Below are 14454 nucleotides of genomic sequence, written 5' to 3' on the forward strand. Positions count from 1 at the left end.
GAGGTAAGGTCTGGAGACAGATGCCTGAATACATATTTTGGGTAGAGATGATGGCCTCGGCCACAGCAGGTTCCACCTGCAGGATACAGGGCCTTCTATCTTACCATGCAGTTTTTTCCCTGTGTATTGCAAACTCATTGGCCAGCTGTATATAGCTCGGCTAAACTACCTCTATAAAAGTTAGTCTGTAAGACTGTCCACACACAGCCCCATAGAGTAGTTTTTCCTTCTGGTGAGGAGGCAGAGTTCTGGATTGTGGCTCCAGAATTCCTAATCTGGAGTGCTTGTGGGGCAGGAGTGTGAGGACAGAAGTTGGAAAGCAAAAGCTGGGGTTAGGTTTAGGTCCTAGGGTATGGGTCCCCAGAGGCCTGGTCTTTTTTTTTTTTTTTAAGATTTTATTTATTCATTTGACAGAGAGAGAGATCACAAGTAGGCAGAGAGGCAGGCAGAGAGAGAGGAAGGGAAGCAGGCTCCCTGCGGAGCAGAGAGCCCGATGAGGGGCTCGATCCCAGGACCCCGAGATCATGACCTAAGCCGAAGGCAGCGGCTTAATCCACTGAGCCACCCAGGCGCCCCAAGGCCTGGTCTTGAATCCAACATACAAGCGGTCCCTGAGGGACACAAGAGAACACCTTCTGTCCCCAAAAGGGAACCTTGCTATTTGGAGCTGTGTAAAAGCATCAGGGTAGGAGAATCCTTCATAGCCCCTGAGCCCCTACAAAATTCCAAATTCTCCCTGGACACAAACCCACATTCTGACCCATCATCATGAAACTTCATTTCAACTCAGCACACTGAGTAGCACTCCACAGGGTCAGCAGATCGAACCTGCTTATTCCTAGGTGACAATGGGAATGCCAAGTGGGGTTTCCAGGCACCCATACATAGAACCCTGCTCTCCAATGTTTCTGTATGGACGTCCCTTCAGCCATCAAAAAGGACTCCCTATGTCCCACAGAAGGAAACCTTGCAGTTTCTACAGCTCACAATCCCCAGATGGGATTTCCAGATGGGAAAACCTCCATGACCTCATGAGTTCGCACCTCCATTAGGTGGTCATCATGGACCAGTCTGAGTGAACGTCTGACACTTGCCCTTACTTCAGATGCTGGAGATCTCAATTCAGCCTCTGCAGATTGGGTTTATCTTGCCCTAGGCCTTAAACCACACCAGAGCTTGTGTTTTCAGACTTCCATCCTTATAGTCATTGCACGCAAGCACTCCAGATTGGGAATTCTGGAGTCACAACACAGCTCTCTGTCTGTCCACCAGAAGGAGAAAGAGCCCTATGTGGCTGCCCAAAAGCCCTAAATGAGGATAAACCTGCACAGCCCTTGACAGCACCCCAATTTCATAGGCCATCCTATGCACTAATGCTGTCTGACACAGCCTGAGTATAGACCTCCTGTCAGTCACCCAGGGAGCTAGCTGCATATCCAGCCATGGCCCTGGGCCCACATCTCTATCCAACCTTGGTCTTCTGGCATCTGTTCCCAGACCTTATCTCAAATTCCTGCATAGGCAGGAACCCAGTGCACAAAACAGAACTCTTCCTTCTGCATGGCAGGAAACCTTGTTGTTTGGAAGGGTGTCAAACCCTCAGAGTTGGCGAAACCTGCAGGGCCTATGAGGCCACGCCCACTCTTAAGGATCACCCTGGGCACAAAGATGCATTTTGACCCTCAGCCTTAGCACTTTTCAAATAAGGCCCCTCGGTAGCTGGACCAGGATCACGCATATCAGGCTTGTCATGCCCCTAGGCACAAATTCTAACCCTTGGTGACGTTTTTCAGGTGCCCATACCCAGAGCCTTGCTCTGGAATTCCTCTTTTTGGGGGACCCCTGAGACAGAAAACATGACTCCTCCCTTCCCCCAGTATCAGAGTAAACTACTGGGACCTGGGCAAAATCCCTGGAGAGGGAGAAACATCCATGGCCCCATGAGGCTCCCACACATTCTGTGGCCAACTTAAACTCACAATCCATAGACAAAACCCTGAGGTACCGCCTCACATTCACCCTAATTTCAGATCCCAAGGAGCTCCTCTCGGGGTCTGCAGATCAGGCATGCCAAACCCTTGGCCCTAAGTCTAACCCGAGTTTGTATTTTTAGATTTCTGTCCTCAGAGCCCTGTCCCACACACCCTCCAGACTCCAGCCTCCAGAGCGACACCACAAGACTGTGCTTGCCCTCCCGATGGAAACTGTGCCCTTTATAGTTTCCCAAACACTCCAGATTAGGAGAAACCTGCAAGGCCCCAGAGGCCACCCCAATTTAATAGGCGACCCTGGACAAAAATGTGCCCTCTGACACACTCTGAGAAATGTCCTCCAGTCAGACACCCAGGTAGATGGCCCCAGAGGCAGAAGATTGAACCTGACATGCCCGTATGCCATAATCTGAACCCTAGCTAAGGTTTTCAGGCATCTGTCGCCAGACCTTATCTCAAAAACCCTGCATATGGGGGAACCTAATGCACAAAACAGAACTCCTTCCCCATGGCAAGAAAGCTTGCTGCTGGGATGGGTGTCAAACCCTCCGAGTTGGTGAAACCTACAGGGCCCATGAGGCTAAGCCCACAAGTGAGGCCACCTTGGGCACAAACACGCGTTGTGACACTCAGCCTAAGCCACATTTTTAAATCAGGCCCCTCAGTAACTGGACCAAGAGCCCGCATATTGGACTTGCCATGCCCATAGGCCCAAATATGAACGTAAGCAAGGGTTTTCCAGGCACCTGTTCACAGAGACATGATCCGGAATCCCTCTTTTTGGAGGATCCCCGGGAGACAAACAGGACTCCTCCCTTCCCCCACAGTGACACCAAACTATTGGGAGCCACGCAAAATCCCCCCAAAGGGAGAAACTTCCATGCCCGATAAGGTCACCCCTACATTCCATGGCCACCCTAGACACAAAATCCAGAGAAAAAAGCCTGAGCTACCACCTCCCAATCACCCTAATTTCAGATCCCGTGGAGCTCCCTCAGGGTCGGCAGATCAGGAATGCCATACCTTCAGTCCTAACCCTAACACGATTTTGTCTTTTTAGACTTCTGTACCCAGAGGTCTGACCTGCATACACTCCAGGATGGAGCATCTGGAGCCACACTATAGGACTGTGCCTTCAGTCCCTAAGGAAAATGTGCCCTTTAAAATTGCCAAAACCCTCCAGATTAGGAGAAATCTGCAAGGCCCCAAGCCACCCAGTTTCATAGACAGCCCTGGATAAAAATAAGCAGTCTGACACACCCTGTGGATGGACCTGCAGTCAGACACCAAGGTATATGGCCACCCAAGACTAATATTGAACCTGACATGCCCCTAGGCTCTAATCTGAACACTACCTGTGGTTTTCAGGCATCTGTCCCCAGAGCCCTGGTCTCGAATACCAACATTGGGGGCGAGGGTCCTTGACGCCCAAAACAGTAAACCTCCGGTCCCAGAAGGAAACCTTGCTCTTTAGAGTGGTGTCAAAATCTCTGGGTAGGAGAATCCTGATTGTCCACTGAGCCGCATTATGACCCATTAGTATGAGACTCCATTTCCACTCAGCCCCCTGTGTAGCTCACACCAGAGCCAGCAGATTGAACGTCCCATATCCATAGATTCCTATGGTGGGGTTTCCAGGCATCCAGAGCCCTGCTCTAGATTCTTCTATATTGGGGACCTATGAGCCATCAAGCAGATGCCTCCTGTCCTGCAGAAGGAAACCTTGATTTTTGGAGCTGCGCACAAACCCCAGATTGGGAAAACCTCCATGGCATCATGACACCACCGCTGCATTAGGCAGCCATAAAGGACACACACTTGAGCCTGAGTGAACATCTGACTCTTGCCCTTATTCAGATGACGGGATTATCACCTCAGCCTCTTCATTTTGGGGTTGCCCTGCCCTAGGCCCTAAAAATTACACAAGCTCTTGTTTTCAGATTCTGTCCTCAAACTAACTACAAAAATAATACTTAAAATCAATACACTGTATGTGATCATTATTCCTACATGGAATCTAACCATGACTGGTAACACAAAAAAATCCGTGTATTTCAACTATAAGAACACTAATGACTAACATTCAAAAGAACCACCCACTAACCAGAATTATCAACAACTCATTTATCGACCTACCCGCACCATCAAACATCTCAGCATCATGAAATTTTGGCTCCCTTCTCAGAATTTGCCTAATCCTTGAAATCCTTACAGGTTTATTCTTAGCTATACACTACACATCAGGCGCAACCACAGCCTTCTCATCAGTTACACACATCCGTCGAGATGCCAATTATGGCTGAATCATCGGATATATACATGCCAACAGAGCTCCATATTCTTCATCTGCCTATTCCCACATGTAGGATGAGGCCTATACTACAGATCTTATATATTCCCCAAAACATGAAACATCGGCATTATCCTACTATTTGCAGTTATAGAAACAGCATTCATAGGTTACGTTTTACCACGAGGACCAATGCCTTTTGAGGCTCAACCATAATTACCAACTATCAGTCATCCCATACATTGGATCCAACCTTGTAGAGTGAATCTGAGGAGGTTTTTCAGTAGACAAAGCCACCTTAACATGATTCTTTGCCTTCCACTTTATCCTCCCATTCATCATCTCAGCACTAGCAGCAATTCATCTGCTATTTCTTCATTAAACAGGATCTAACAATCCTTCTGGAATCCCATCTGATTCGGACAAAATTCCATTCCACCCAGACTACACATTTAAAGACATCCTAGGTGCCCTATTCCTAATCATATGACTCATAATACTAGTACTATTCTCACCCGACCTACTAGGGGACCCTGACAACTACTTCTCTGCCAACCCACTTAACACACCACCCCATATCAAACCCGAATGATATTTCCTATTCGCATATGCAATCCTACAATCCATTCTGAATAAACTAGGAGGAATACTAGCCCTAGTCTTCTCCATTCTAATCCTAGCCATTATTCCAGTATTACATACTTCAAAACAATGAGGTCTGATATTCCTTCCACTAAGCCAATGCCTATTTTGATTACTAGTAGCTGATCTCCTTATAATATGAATTGGTGGTCAACCAGTAGAACACCCCTTCATCACCATTGGTCAATTAGCCTTTATCTTTTACTCCACAGTCCTCCTAATTCTAATAACAACTATCAGCATTATCGAGAAGAACTTATTAAAATGAAGAGTCTTTGTAGTATATCAATTACTTTGGTCTTGTAAACCAAAAATGGAGAACTCCGTCTCCCTGAGACTCAAGGAAGAAGTAATAGCCCCACCATCAGTACCCAAAGCTAACATTCTAACTAAACTACTCCCCGATTTCCTCATCCCATTATTTCAATTCATATATTTAAAAACCTACTGTGCTTCCCCAGTATGTATTTTCCCCACCCCATGTGTATCGTGACTCATGGTTTGCTCCATGCATATAAGCATGTACATACTATGATTGATTTTACATATGTGCACCTCACCTTGACCATGAGCTTGATCACTAGGCCTCAAGAAAACATCAATCCTTGCATGATGTGTACCTCTTCTCACTCCAGGCCCATCGAATGTGGGGGTTTCTACAGTGAAACGATACTGGTATCTGATTCTTACTTCAGGGCCATGACAGTCCTCAATCCAGTCCTACTAACCCTTCAAATGAGACATCTCGATGGATTAATGACTAATCAGCCTATGATCACACATAACTGTGGTGTCATGCATTTGGTACTTTTTAAAATTTTTTTTTGGGGTGGGGCTGGTATCACTATGGCTGTAAAAGCCTCGTTGCATTCAAATAACTTGTAGCTGTGCTTAACATCATCCTTTATCCACATTGCACAACCATAAGGTGCAATTCAGTCAATAGTTACAGGACATACACACGTACACAGTTACACATATACGCATATTCAACAGATAGAAACTAGCTAAATCAAACCCCCTTTATCCTCTCCATAACTTCAAAAGTACACAAACACTTAAAATTGTCCTTCCAAACTCCAAAAACAGAACTAAGCACATGCAACATATATAAGAAGCCACTTATAGTGATACTCCATGTATTAATCTCTATTGCTAATTTATCCAGAATAATCTATTCAAGAAAGCTATCTATAGATGTAGTACCCCACCTCTAATTTAATAATACTAGCAACTTACATTTAATACTAATAATTAAATTACTGTGCCTAAATACATTAACTAAATAAGGAAAGGCACTGAAAATGCTTAGAAGAGTCATAAGACTCCATAAACGTGAAGGTTTGGTCCTAGCCTTCCTATTGATTATTAACAGAATTACACATGCAAGTCTCCACTTCCCAGTGAAAATGCCTCTGAAGCCCCAAACTGATTAAAAGGAGCAGGTATCAAGCACACTAAATAAGTAGCTCATAACAACTTGCTCAACCACACCCCCACGGGATACAGCAGTGACAAAAATTAAGCCATGAACGAAAGTTTGACTAAGTCATGCTAACATTAAGAGTTGGTAAATTTCATGCCAGCCACCGTGATCATACGATTAACCCAAATTAATAGGCACACAGCCTAAAACATGTTAAGTACTACATCACACTAAAGTTAAAATTTAACCAGTCCATTAAAAGCTACTATTAACATAAAATATACCATGAAAGTGACTTTGTTATTTCCGACCACACAATAGCTGAAACCCAAACTGGTATTAGATACCCCACTCCACTCAGCCTTAAACATAAATAATTTGTACAACAAAATTATCTGCCTGAGAACTACTAGCAACAGCTTAAAACTCAAAGGACTTGGCGGTGCTTAACATCCCTCTAGAGGAGCCTGTTCTATAATGGGTAAACACCGATAAACCTCACCACTTCAAGCTAAGTCAATCTATATACCACCATCTTCAGCAAACCCTCAAAAGGAAGAAAAGTAATCATAATAATTACACATAAAAAGTTAGGTCAAGGTGTAAGCCATGAAGTGGGAAGAAATGGGCTGAATTTTTTTTAAAGATTTTATTTATTTGACAGACAGAAATCACAAGTAGGCCGAGAGGCAGGCACAGAGAGAGGGGGAGGCAGGCTCCCTGCCGAGCAGAGAGCCCAATGTGGGGCTCAATCCCAGGACATTGGGCTGAATCCCATGACCTGAGCTGAAGGCCAAGGCTTTAACCCACTGAGCCACCCAGGCGCCTCTGGGCTGAATTTTCTAATCAAGAATATGCTCACAAAATTTTTTATGGAAACCAAAACTAAAGGTGGATTTAGTAGTCAATTAGGAATAGAGAGCTTAATTGAATAGGGCCATGAAGCATGCACACACTGCCCATCACCCTCCTCAAGCAATTCACCCAAACACTACATAATACAGACTAAACCAACTCAAGAAGAGATAAGTCATAACAAGGTAAACATAACGGAACATGTGCTTGGATAAATCAAAGTGTAGCTTAATTAAAGCATCTGGCTTACACCCAGAAGATTTCACACACCAATGACCACATTGAACCAAACCTAGCCCAATCAACCACTAACTCAACTACTACAATAAGCCTCTAATCAAAGCATTCAATTACATCATTAATGTATAGGAGATAGAAATTTTACTTGGAGCTATAGAGAAAGTACCATAAGGGAATGATGAAAGAAATTTTAAAGTAATAAACAGAAAAGATCGCCCCTTATACCTTTTGCATAATGAGCTAGCTAGAATGATTTAGTGAAGAGATCTTAAGCTAACTCCCCCAAATCCAGATGAGCTACCTATGAACAAACCACAGGGATAAACACACCTATTTTGCAAAATAGTGAGAAGATTTATAGGTAAAGGTGAAAAGGCTAATGATCCTGGTGATAGCTTGTTGCCCAGAATAGAATCCCTGTTCAACTTTAAATCTACCCAACAAATCCCAAAATTATAATGTAAATTTAAAATATAATCCAAAAAGGTACAGATTTTTAGGATAAGGATACAACCTTACTTAGAGAGTAAAGTTAAATAAAACCATAGTAAGCCTAAGAGCAGGCACCAATTAAGAATGTGTTCAAGCTCAACAACCCAACCCTCTGATTCCAAAAATCTTAAACCAACTCCCAACTACCACTGGGCTAATCTATTTAATAATAGAAGCAATAATGCTAGTATGAGTAACAAGAAGCATTTCTCCTTGCATAAGTTTATAACAGTCAACAAATACCCACTGATAGTTAACAACATGATAAAAATAAACTAATAATAAAACACTCAACCAATCAATTGTTGGCCCAACACAGCTATGAAACAAGGAGAGAGTAAAAGAAGTAAAAGGAACTCATCAAACACAAACCCCGCCTGTTTACCAAAAATGTCACCTCCAGCATGCCCAGTATTAGAGGCACTGCCTGCCCAGTGGCACTAGTTAAACGGCCACGGTATCCTGACCATGCAAAGGTAGCATAATCCTTTGTTCTCTAAGTAAGGACTTGTATGAATGGCCACACGAGGGTTTAACTGTCTCTTACTTCCAATCAGTGAAAATGATCTTCCTGTGAAGAGGCGGGAATAAACTAACAAGACGAGTAGACTCTATGGAGCTTCAATTAACTAGTCTATAATAAGTCTATTTAATCACCAGTTAGGCATAACACAATATTATTAATGGATTAACAACTTAGGTTGGGGTGACCTCAGAGAATAAAGTAACCTTGGAGTGATGCAAATATAGACAAACCAGTCAAAATATAGTACCATTTATTGATCCAAGAAATTTGATCAATGGAACAAGGTACCCTAAGGGTAACAGCACAATCCTATATGAGAGTCCATATCAACAATAGGGTTTATGACCACGATGTTGGATCAGGACATCCCAATGGTGCAGCAGCTATTAAAGATTTGTTTGTTCAACAATTAAAGTACTACGTGATCTGAGTTCCGACGGGAGCAATCCAGGTCAGTTTCTAACTATTACAACAACTTCTCCCAGTACGAAAGGACAAAAGAATTAAGGCCTATTCTATTGGAGTGCCTTAGGACTAATAGAGGATATAATCTTAATCTAAGGAGTCCACCTTCATTTCATAGCCCTAGAGATAGGGGTTGTAAGGGTGGCAGAGCCCAGTAACTGGGTGAAACTTAAACTTTTATTCTCAGAGGTTCAAATCTCCTTCCTAACATTATGTTTATAATTAATGTCATTTCACTAATTGCACCTATCCTACTTGCTGTAGCCTTTCTAACATTAGTGGAGTGAAAAATCCTAGGGTATATACAACTCCGTAAAGGCCCGAACATTGTAGGATCCTATGGACCCTTGCAAGCAGTTGCAGATGCCATAAAACTACTCACTAAAGAACCTTTACAACCCCTACCATCATCTATCACTATCCTAGCCCTAAAACTAAACATATGAACCCCATTACAAATACCTTACCCTCTCATCAATATAAACCCAGGAATCCTATTCATACTAGCAATATCAAGCCTACCTGTTTACTCTATTTTATGGTCCAGATGAGCCTCAAAATCAAAATATGCCCTAATTGGGGCCCTTTGAGCTGTAGCCCAAACAATTTCCTACGAAGTCACACTAGTCATTATCCTCTTATCAGTACTATTAATAAATGGCTCTTTTACCCTATCCACACTTATTACTACACAAGAACACCTATGACTAATCCTCCCCGCATGGCCCTTATCTATAATATGATTTATCTCAACCCCAGCAGAAACAAACTGCGCCCCATTTGACCTAACAGAAGGAGAATCAGAATTAGTCTCCAGATTCAACGTCAAATAGGCAGCCGAAACATTCATCCTATTTTTCCTAGCTGAATATGCCAACATCATTATAACTAATATCCTTATAACTATCCTGGTTTTGGTGCATTCCACACCCATACTTACCGGAACTATACTCCATCAATTTTACCATAAAAACACTTCTACTAACAACTTCCTTCCTATGAATTCAAGCATCCTATTAACAATTCCGTTATGATCAACTCATATATTTATTATGAAAAAACTTTCTCCCCCTGACACTAGCCCTATGCATATGACATGTAGCCTTACCCATTATAACAGCAAGTATTCCTCCCCACACATAAGAAATATGTCTGACCAAAGAGTTACTTTGATTATAGAGGTTCGAGCCCTCTCATTTCTAGAATTATAGGAATTGAACCTAATCCTAAGAACTCAAAAATTTTTGTGCTACCGAACTCACATCAAATTCTACAGTAAGGTCAGCTAAATAAGCTATTGGGCCCATACCCCGAAAATGTTGGTTTATCCCCTTTCCATACTAATTAAACCCCCCATCCTTACTATCATTATATCAACTGTCATTTCAGGAAACATTATAGTACTAAAAAGCTCTCACTGACTGACAATCTGAATTGGATTCAAAATAGATATACTAGCTATTATCCCCATTTTAATTAAAAAATCAATCCATGAGCCATAGAAGCATCAACAAAATATTTCCTTACCAAAGCCACTGCATCCATATTCATAATATTAGGGATTATTATTAACCTACTATTGACAGGCCAATGAACAATACTAAATACCCCTAACCCAATCGCATCAAACATAATAACAGTAGCTCTGGCAATAAAATTAGGACTATCACCCTTCCACTTCTGAGTACCTGAAGTAACCCAAGGAATCACACTATCATCAGGAATAATTCTTCTAACCTGACAAAAAATCTCCCCCTTATTGGTCCTATACCAAATCTTTCCATTTATAAATCAAAACTTATTTGTAGCCATAGTTATTATATCCATTTTAGCGGGAGGCTGAGGAGGTCTTAACCAAACACAACTACAAAAAATCCTAGCATACTCATTAATCGCCCACACAGGATGAATGATTGCTGTAACACCATATAACCCTACCATAATAATATTAAACCTCATCATCTACATTACAATAACACTTGGAACATTCATACTGTTCACACTCAGTTCATCTACAACCACACTATCACTATGTCATATATGAAACAAACTCCCACTAATTACCTCACTAATCCTAACAATCCTATTATCACTAGGAGGCCTACCTCCCCTCTCAGGATTCATCCCTAAATGAATAATCATCCATGAACTCACAAAAAAAAATATAATTTTTATATGAACATTTATAGCAATTAGAGCCCCACTAAACCTATACTTTTATATGCGGTTAACACACGCAACAGCACTAACTATATTCCCCTCAATAAACACCATAAAAATAAAATGGCAATTTGAAAACACACAAAAAAACGTAATTCTTTTATCCTCACTAATTGTAACTTCGACCATATTACTTCCATTAACCCCAATAATACTAACACAGTTCTAGCAGCTTAGGTTAAAAACACCAAGTGCCTTCAAAGCCCTAAGTACGTGTCATTCACTTAACTCCTGCATCTCACCTTAAGGAATGCAAGAGTATATCTCACATCTACTGAACACAAATCACTTTAATTAAGCTAAAGCCTTTCTAGACTGGTGGGCTATCATCCCATGATACTTTAGTTAGCAGATAAATACCCTAGTCAACTGGCTTCAGTCTACTTCTCCTGCTTCGAAGAAAAAAAAAAAAAAGGTGAGAGAAGCCCCAGCAGGGTTGAAGCTGATTCTTTGAATTTGCAATTCAATGTAATATTTCACCACAGAGCTTGGTAAGAAGAGGACTCAACCCCCCATTCTTCAATTTACAGTCTAATGCCTTTATTGGCCATTTTACCTATGTTCATAAAGTGATGTTTATTCTCCACAAATCATAAAGACCCTTTATTTGGTGCATGAGCCAGAATGGTAGGCACTGCTCTTAGCCTATTAATCTGTGCTGAATTGGGCCAACCAAGTGTTCTAATAGGAGATGACCAAATCTACAACGTAATTGTAAGTGCCTATGCATTTGTAATAATTTTCTTTATAGTAATGCCAATTATGATTAGAGGATTTAGAAAATGATTAGTACCCTTAATAATTGGCACACCCAACATAGCAATTCCACGAATAAATAATATAAGCTTTTGACTTCTGCCCTCCTCCTTTCATCTCTTTCTAACTTCTTCCATGTTAGAAGCAGGTGCAGGAACAGGATGAACTTTGTACCCTCCTCTAGCAGGAAATTTAACACATGCAGGAGCATCCGTAGACACAATAATCTTCTCCCTACACCTGGCAAGTTTCTCATCCATCCTAGGAACCATTAACTTTATTACTATCATTATCAACATAAACTTCTCTGCAATATCACAATATCAAACTCCTCTATTCGTATGATCTGTCCTGATCACAGTTATACTTCTACTCTTATGATCACCAGTTCTAGAAGCCAGTATTACCAAACTACTCACAGACTGAAATCTAACGACTACCTTCTTTGACCCAGCTGGAGGAGGAGACCCTATTCTCTATCAACACTTATTCTGATTTTTTGGACATCCCAAAGTAGATATTCTAATTCTACCAGGATTTGGAAGTATCTCACATGTTGTAAACTATTGCTCAGGGAAAAAAAAAAAAAAAAAAAAGAACAATTCGGCTACACTGGAATAGCCTGAGCAGTGATATCAATCAGTTTCTTAGGATCTATTTTATGAGCCCACCACATGTTTATAGTAGGAAAGGATGTCAGTTCACGAGCATACTTTACCTCAGCTACTATAATCATTGCAATTCCAGTGGGAGTAAATGTATTTAGCTGACTGACCACTCTACATGGAGGGGATATTAAATGATCTCCAGCTATAGTATGAAGACTAGGGTTTATTTTTCTATTCCCAGTGGGTGGTTTAACAGATATTGTATTATCAAACTCATCATTAGATATTGTTCTTCATGACACATACTACGTGGTAGCACAATTCCATTATGTCATTTCAATGGGGGCGGTATTTTTAATCATAAGAGGGTTTGTCCATTGATTCCCACTGTTCACAGGTTACACACTAAATGATATTTGAGCAAAAATCCACTTTACAATTATATTCATAGAAGTAAATATAACATTCTTTCCTCAACATTTCATAGGCTTATCAGGAATACCTCGACGATATTCCAGTTATCCAGATGCTTATGCAACATGAAACAGTGTCTTCCATGGGCTAATTTATCTCATTAACGGCAGTAATATTAATAATCTTCATAATCTGAGAAGACTTTGTATCCAAACAAGAGGTGATAATAGGAGAACTTACTTCAACAAACATTGAATGATTACATGGATGGCATCCTCCATATCACACAATCAAAGAGCCAACCTAAGTATTACCGAAATAAGAATGGAAGGAATTGAATTGGTTTAAACCCTCTAGAATTGGTTTAAAGCCAATATCATAACCACCATATCTTTCTTGATAAAAAGATATTAGTAAAAATTACATGACTTTGTCAAAGTCAAATTATATGTCGAAGTCCTTTATATCTCTATGGTGTATCCTTTCCAAATAGGCCTTCAAGATGTAACCTCCCCTATTATAGAAGAACTATTACATTTCCATGACCATACATTAATGATCATATTCTCAATCAGCTCTCTTGTTCTTTACATCATTTCATTAATATTAACTACTAAACTAACACATACCAGCACTATAGACGCTCAAGAACTTGAAACGGTATGAACTATCTTACCTGCTGCCATTTTAATTTTAATTGCTTTACCTTCATAATGAATCCTCTATATAATAGATGAGACCAATGAGACCAAGGAAGGGCCAATAATCCTTCCTTGACTGCAAAAATTATGGGTCACCAATGATACTGAAGTTATGAGTACACAGATTATGAAGACCTAAACTTTGACTCCTATATAACCCTAACTCAAGAGCTGAAACATGGAGAACTATGACAATTAGAAGTAGACAATCAAGTAGTCCTCCCAATAGAAATAACAATCTGCATACCAATTTTGGAGCCACAACGCAACACTCTGCCTGCCAAGCAGAAGAAAAAACTGCCCTATGGGGTTGCCCAAATACCCCAATGAGGATGAACCTGCACAGCCCTCATGACACCCCAATACCATAGGCCGCACTGTGTATTACTGCACTCTCTGACACAGACTGAGGCAAGGCCTCCCATCAGCAACCCAGAGAGCTGGCCACATCTCCAGCAGAATGGACTTGCCATGGCCCTAGGCCATCATCTCTACCCAATCTTGGTTTTCAGGCATCTGTCCCTAGACCTTATCTCAGATGCCTGAGTATATGGAGGAACCTAATGCAGAAAATAGAACTCCTCCTTCACCGTGGCAGGAAAACTTGCTGTTGGGAAGGGTGTAAAACCCTCAGAGCAGAGGAAACCTGCATGACCCATGAGGTCACGCCTGCTCTTGAGGGCAACCTTGGCACAAACACACATTGTGACCCATAGCCTGAGCCCCCAATTCAAATAAGGGCCTCGGTAGCCGAAACATGTGCCCGCATATTGAACTTACCTTCACCTTGGCCCAAATCCTAAACCAAAGTGGAGTTTTCCGGGCTCC

General features: G+C 41.4%; 1 pseudogene; it reads left to right on the forward strand.

Moving 5' to 3' along the window:
* The first annotated feature begins 11705 nt into the window (after window positions 1-11705).
* Window positions 11706-13258, forward strand: LOC123935877 (annotated as a pseudogene).
* Window positions 13259-14454: the final 1196 nt, after the last annotated feature.

Source organism: Meles meles, chromosome Y (genome assembly GCF_922984935.1).
Source record: "Meles meles chromosome Y, mMelMel3.1 paternal haplotype, whole genome shotgun sequence".
Lineage (NCBI taxonomy): Eukaryota > Metazoa > Chordata > Mammalia > Carnivora > Mustelidae > Meles > Meles meles.